This window comes from Triticum aestivum, chromosome 2B (assembly GCF_018294505.1).
Source record: "Triticum aestivum cultivar Chinese Spring chromosome 2B, IWGSC CS RefSeq v2.1, whole genome shotgun sequence".
Lineage (NCBI taxonomy): Eukaryota > Viridiplantae > Streptophyta > Magnoliopsida > Poales > Poaceae > Triticum > Triticum aestivum.
This window is the reverse complement of record NC_057798.1, coordinates 488,231,734-488,239,564: the sequence shown is the minus strand read 5'-3', so window position 1 is coordinate 488,239,564 and position 7,831 is coordinate 488,231,734.

The following is a 7,831-nucleotide window of genomic DNA, read 5'->3' as shown; positions in this document are numbered from 1 at the left end:
GGCCAGGGTGGGCCGCGCGCCCCCTCTCCCTCTGGTCCGAATTGGACTAGGAGGGGGGGCGGCGCCCCCCTCTTTCCTGCCCCCTCTCCCCCTTCCTTTCCCCCTCCTAGTAGGAGTAGGAAAGGGGGAGTCCTACTCCTACTAGGAGGAGGACTCCTCCTCCTTGGCGCGCCCACAAGGGTCGGCCGGCCTCCCCCTTGCTCCTTTATATACGGGGGCGGGGGGCACCCTAGAGACACACAAGTTGATCTACGAATCGTTCCTTAGCCGTGTGCGGTGCCCCCCTCCGCCATATTCCACCTCGGTTATATCGAGTCGCGGAGTTTAGGCGAAGCCCTACGCCGGTAGAACATCATCATCGTCACTACGCCGTCGTGCTGATGGAACTCATCCCCGACGCTTTGCTGGATTGGAGCCCGAGGAACGTCATCGAGCTGGACGTGTGCTGAACACGGAGGTGCCGTACGTTCGGTGCTTGGATCGGTCGGATCGTGAAGACGTACGACTACATCAACCGCATTGTCATAACGCTTCCGCTTAACGGTCTACGAGGGTACGTAGACAACACTCTCCCCTCTCGTTGCTATGCCATCACCATGATCTTGCGTGTGCGTAGGAAATTTTTTGAAATTACTACGTTTCCCATCACCTTTATAATCACCCAGTTACGTTGTGACGTTTGGTATCACACAAAGTGTTCCTCCGGTAATCGGGAGTTGCATAATCTCATAGTCGTAGGAACATGTATAAGTCATGAAGAAAGCAATAGCAGTAAACTAAAATGATCAAGTGCTAAGCTAACGGAATGGGTCAAGTCAATCACATTATTCTCCTAATGATGTGATCCCGTTTATAAAATAACAACTCATATCTATGGTTAGGAAACCTTAACCATCTTTGATTAACGAGCTAGTCAAGTAGAGGCATACTAGTGACATTATGTTTGTCTATGTATTCACACATGTACTAAGTTTCCGGTTAATACAATTCTAGCATGAAGAATAAACATTTATCATGAAATAAGGAAATAAATAATAACTTTATTATTGCCTCTAGGGCATATTTCCTTCACTATCGGTATTTGTGAGGATGTGCCCGTTGTTGTTGCTAATGTTACTATTTTGACTGACTTTGTTATACTTGAGATGCCCGAGGACGACAACATGTCGATTATCCTTGGTAGACCTTTCTTAAATACTACAGGGGTTGTTATTGATTGCAATAAAAACAAGGTCACTTTTCATATCAATGGTAATGAGCATACGGTGCACTTTCCGAAGAAACAATTCCAAGTGAATGGTATTAATGTTATTGAAAAATCTCTAACAATCACTATTGGAAGTTTTCAGCTAGCTTTACCTATTGTTAAAAATAAATATGAAATGCTTATTGTTGGGGGCATTCATATCCCCGTCGAGGTAACTTAGTGATTCATGAAAGTTCTTCAGTTTCATGCTAATCGAAAGCTCTGTTGGAAAAGGCAGTGCCTAGGAGGCGCTTAGGCACGCCTAGGCGCTAGGCATTAGCCAAACGCCTCACCTAGGGCATAAATGGAGATCTAGACACGGCAAGCAAGGAATTTCCTACCCAAGCAAGAAATCATGCCACATACTGCATAGATATGCCAAACGGGTTATATTCCAATGGTAGTAGATGGTAATTAACTTATTTATATGCCCTAATATAATATCAACACCCATATAATAATCATAAAAACACTACGAGTAAAAACTATATTACCGCCTAGGTCGCGCCTAGGGCACTTAGGCACCGCCTAGGCACAAGGAGAAGGCCAACCACCTCGCTTACGCCTACCGCTTTTTCCAACCTTGATCGAAAGTGGTCGTTAATAAGACTTGATCAACCTTATTAAATAATTTTTAGAGGTATGAACTTGATGAATTTAGTGAGCACTACCTTCTGTCCCTATCCTTTGTTTTCTGATTTTATTAGTTAAATAAAATAAAATGCCATGCTTAGTCTATTTTTTTAGTTTTCTGTGCAATAAAAAATGACCCAAAAATAAAAGTTCTCATAATGCTCTAAAAATTTAATATGATTTTTTTCCGAATATTTATGAATTTCTGGTGCAAATAATATCGTAGGGAGATGCACCAGGTGGGCACAACCCACCTGGGTGCGCCAAGACCCCCAGGCGCGCCCTGGTGAGTTGTGGTCCCCACATGGGCCCTATCACTTATCTCTTCTTCCCACATCACCACATTCGTTGAGAAAAAAATCATCATTGCTCTCTCTCTCTCTCTCTCTCTCTCTCTCTCTCTCTCTCTCTCTCTCTCTCTCTCTCTCTCTCTCTCTCTCGTGTTCTTGCTCCCGAAACCGCGTATTTCGATCTCTTTGCTCGAAGCTCCGTTTCTGGAACTGTTTCGAGGAATTGTTGCTTGGTATGTGACTCCTCCATGTGTCCAATTAATTTTTTCTTTAGTGGTTTATATTTTTGAATAATTAGGTACTCTTGGTGCTACTTTAGATAAGTTTGCATGTTGAATTCTTAGAGTTCTAAGTAGTTTGAATGCTTGTTATGGCCTCTATACATTCCTATGATTAGTTGCTATCATTCTTATAAAGTTTTGTTGATAAAAATTTGTGATCCAAAATTTTTAGAAAATTGTACGCGAATATGATGAACCTCTTTGGAAGGAGTTCTTCGAGGAGGACATCCTCGGAGGCATCTTCTAGTAGCAGCTCCGCTCGACGGTCTTATGTTGAACCAAGTGAAAGTTCCATACGAGATGCCACCACCAAAACATGCTTATGGCCATGCAATGATTATATGGTGAGTGTGGGCATTAAGGAGGAATTTGAGCAATATGTTCACAATGCCGACCTCGGTCCCTACATTTCAGATAAGTGCAATCAACACCTCACTCTCACTGAATCATTTGTCAAAGGATTTAAATTCCATCCCCGTGAGTCTAGGATGTCATTTAAATTGTATGAAAATCCATTTACCATATCCTTAGAGAGATTTGCTCACCACTGCGAAATCCCATTCTGGGGTTCGCTCGATGAACCGCCAAGGTATGAGTTTGAGATATTCTTGACTAGTCTTTGCTATGGTGAGACTAGGGGAGTGACGCAATGTAGAATAAAGAGCATTCTTTCCTGCAATCCAGTACTTTGCATTATTTAGTGGAAAATTTATTGTAGGCAAACAATATTGTAGTACACTTTGTGCTCCATACTTGAGCCTCATACGCACCGCTCTCACCGGTGACAGAAGTTATAATCTTTGAGCGATTGTTCCACGTAGGTTGCAAATAACGCTGGTAGTGGATATTTTTATGGTGGAATTTATGCCACACATTTAGCAAGAGAGCTGGGTGTTTCACCTTTGCCCGATCCTATTTTACCCACGCAGTACCTAGACTTTGATGCTATGAAATGTCATAAGATCCTTAGAGGTGAACCCCATAATTACACTTATAGATTGTTGTTTAATAAGGACTCTGTGGTGGAGACATATTTGCCTGCATCTGCTCTCTGTAATGTTCACAACAGGGGAATATATTATGTTCTTGAGAGCGAGGCCCGAGCTCATAACACAGCTGTTGTGGCTGCACGGCGGGCTGAGGCATCAGCACCGAGAGCCTCCGTGAGCTACCCACTCCGACCATTACTCAGGCTACTGACTAATTACCAAGTTAGGCCAAAAGCCTAAGCTTGGGGGAGTACGTATTCCGACCGACATTACATTCATGTTCACACATTTCATTCCAATTGTCGGTGTTCACACTTTTTCATTGTATTATCCATGTTAAATTTATTTTCTCGCTTTCTTCTTGTGTGTTTGAAAAAACTTTGAGAAAATCCAAAAACATGTTTCTTGCTTCTTTTTGACTTTTCCTAGTTTAATTTGTTGTAGCACTAAAAACAAAACCCAAAAAGATTTCCTTGTTCTTCTTTTACTTGTTGGGAGCTTTCCTGTGTAAATAGTTTTTCTCGTTTTTGCTTTTCCCTTTTAATTTGCTTGTTTATGAAAAAAACCAAAAACTCCAAAAATATTTCGGTGTGTTTCTCTAAATTTCTTTTCTTTTTATTGAGTCTTAACGAGGAGAAGACCACGATGAAAATGTTGAGTGGCTCTCATATGCATTATTGTTTATCTGACAAAGAACCCATATTACCTTGTCTTCTCCTTTTGAATAAAATGTTTGCAGATTCCAGCTTAGTCCACGGCACTCTTGCACTATTATTATTTTCAAAACATTCGGTCGTGCAAGTGAAAGGCAATAATGACGATATTCGATGAACTGGCCGTGGCAGAGAGAAACGGGTATGAACTCAACTTGTTCTATTTTTGTAACTATGTTTAACCTAGTATCCATGGTTCAGCCTATTATGATCAAACATGTTTGCAATGACAATTAGATATCATAGTTTCTCATGCCATGCATAAGTAGCTAGGATTGGATAATGATTTATCTTGGATGTCAACATTGTGTCAAAATGATTGTGATGTAGTATGATGAGATAGTATCCTCCTCTGAATGTTGGAGTGGCTTGACTTGGCACATGTTCATGCATGTAGTTGAATCAAAACCAACATAGCATTTATGATATTTATGTTCATGGTGTTCATATCCTACTCATGCTAGTATCCAATGTTACTTATGCATAACGCATGTTCATGACCGTTGTTGCTCTCTAGTTGGCCGCTTCTCAACCTATTTGCTAGCCTTAGCCTGTACTAAGTGAGAATTCTGCTTGTACATCAAAAACCTGAAACCCAAGTTATTCCAGATGAGTCCATCATATCTACCTATATGCGGTATTACCCTGCCGTCCTAAGCAAATTTGCATGTGCCACCTCTAAAAACTTCAAATAAATATCATTTTTCTGTGTTTGGATTTTTTTATAAAGCGACAGGATGTAGTTGATATCTTCCATGCTAAGCGGGTTATTCTTAGGATGAGTGTTTATTCACTCACCATTGCACGAGAAGGGGGCGGTAATAGGGATTCCCAGTCCCAAATTGCAAAAAGAATTTATCAATAATCAAACAAAAACTCCTATGGAGCAATAAACTTTACTTTATCGCTTGGGAACCGCTACTAATGTGTTTAGCATGGAAGATATTGATAGTTGATGGTCTCAAAGTAAACAAGAAGGGTGCATGTCTCAAAATTTCATTTACCTCTGTTTTAAAAACTTGAGCTCTAGCACCTCTGCAAAATACTGCTTCCCTCTGCGAAGGGACTATCTATCTACTTTTATGTTGTGTCATCACCTTCTCAAATAAGCGCCAGAACCTGATAGCACTGTTGTCATGCTGATGCATTATGTGTAGCTAAGTTGGGTGCACCATGACTGGATCTTTTCTACCATGAATTACAATGTTTAGTCGTTGCTTGAACTTTGGAGGTGCTCTGCATTTATGTTTTGCGGTCTCGGACAGGGCTAGCAAGATACCACTATTGTCATATTGTATCATGGTTGTTTTAACAACATGTTGCTGTTTGAGATGTCTTATTATTGCTCGTAGTTAATTATGTCATTGATATGAGTCAATATAATTTTTAAGAGTTATTGTTGACATGGTTAGTTATAATCTTTGCTGAAAACCTGAGTGATGTTTAAGCTTATTTATGGAAACAAGAGCAAAAGAGTTCGTAAAAGTTTTTCTTTTTCACTTTCCGTTTATCAATTGAATTGCTTGAGGACAAGCAAAGGTTTAAGCTTGGGGGAGTTGATACGTCTCCGTCGTATCTACTTTTTCTAACGTTTTTCCTCTTGGTTTGGACTCTAATTTGCATGATTTGAATGAAACTAACCCGGACTGACACTATTTTCAGCAGAACTACCATGGTGTTGTTTTTGTGCAGAAATAAAAGTTTTCGGAATGGAAAGAAACTTTGCGAGGATTTTTTATACAATAAAAGAGAATTTATGTATCCAAGAACCACCAAAGAGGGGCACCTGGGTGGGCACAACCCACCAGGGCGCGCCACCCCCTCTAGGCGCGCCCAGGTGGGTTGTCCCCACCTGGTGGCCCCGCAGATCCTGAAACTGACGCTATAAAATCCTATTTATTCAGAAAAAATCAGGGAGAAAGAATTATCGCGTTTCACGAGACGGAGCCGCCGTCATCTCCTGTTCTTCATCGGGAGGCCAGATCTGGAGTCTGTTTGGGGCTCCGGAGAGGGGGATCTTCGATCTTCGTCATCACCAACCCTTCTCCATCGCCAATTCCATGATGCTCCCCACTGGGAGTGAGTAATTCCTTCATAGGCTCGCTGGTCGGTGAGGAGTTGGATGAGATTCATCATGTATTCGAGTTAGTTTTGTTAGGGCCTGATCCCTAGTATCCACTATGTTCTGAGATTGATGTTGCTATGACTTTGCCATGCTTAATGCTAGTCACTTTGGGCCCGGATGCCATGATTTCAGATCTGAACCGTTTATGTTATCACTGTTATATCCATGTTCTAGATGCGATCTTGCAAGTTATAGTCACCTACTACGCGTTATGATCCGGCGACTCCGGAGTGACAATAATCTGGACCAGTCCCAGTGATGAACGTAGTTTGAGGAGTTCATGTATTCACCGTGTGCTAATGCTTTGTTCTGGTACTCTATTAAAAGGAGGCCTTAATATTCTTAGTTTTCAATAGGACCTCGCTGCCACGGGAGGGTAGGACAAAAGATGTCATGCAAGTTCTTTCCATAAGCATGTATGACAATCTACGGAATACATGCCTACGTTATATTTATGAACTGGAGCTAGTGTCGTATCGCCCTAGGTTATGACTGTCTCATGATGAATATCATCCAACAAATCACTGATCCAACGCCTACGGTTTTCCTACATATTGATCTTGCTAAGTTACTACTGCTATTGTTACTATTGCACTGGCTACAAAATTACTGCTATCACTGTTACTGTTACTATTGCTGCTGCTACCACTATCAAAACTATAATATTACTGTGCTACTGATCACTTTGTTACAGATAATTAATCTTCAGGTGTGGTTGAATTGACAACTCAGCTGCTAATACTTGCAAATATTCTTTGGCTTCCCTTGTGTCGGATCTATAAATTTGGGTTGAATACTCTACCCTCGAAAACTGTTGCGATCCCATATACTTGTGGATTATCATCGCCGCCCAACTCCAGGCACCCCCAAGACCATCCAAAGAGGCCAGCTTCGTACTAGAGGGACACCCCCGACCGATGTCCAGCAGTAGACAACCCACCTTGAACATCGTCGGAGTTGCGACGACCTGCACGTGGCTAAGGAAAGGGGGAGGTGGGGGAGCGGACACATCCGGACCGGCACACCCATGTGCCAGTGACGGGTGACCCGAGCACGTCTGCGCCGCCCATCCCTCCAACCAACCTCCCCACCAGGCACCCTGGTAGCAGCCGTCGCAGAACCGCGCAAAGCCATCATCGCAGGCCCGACCACCGGCGAGGAGGGCCCCCAGGACCGCCGCTGATCACCAAGAAAACTCACTGGGAAGCCCATCTGCACTGCCGCCTTCGTCCAGCCGGTAGGGTGCCTGGATTCCGACCAGCACGTCCACCAGCCACCGCCGCTGCGCCTGCACCACCACCAGCCGCGGCCATGGCAGGAGCGGACGCCCGCAGCCCGCGCCGCCTGGGCCCAGATCTGGCCGTCCGTCGCCACCAGAGCCCACCGCTACTGCAGCCCCTTTACGCCACCGCCCACAGCCCGCGCCTCCGCTGCCGGCTGCTACCGCCATGCCGCCACGCCCCGAGCAACCGTTGTGCCTCCGCCCAACCCTGAGGCTCGCGCCTAGCGGACCGAGCGGAGGAAGGAAAGGAGGTAGGAGGGGGAGCTCGAGGC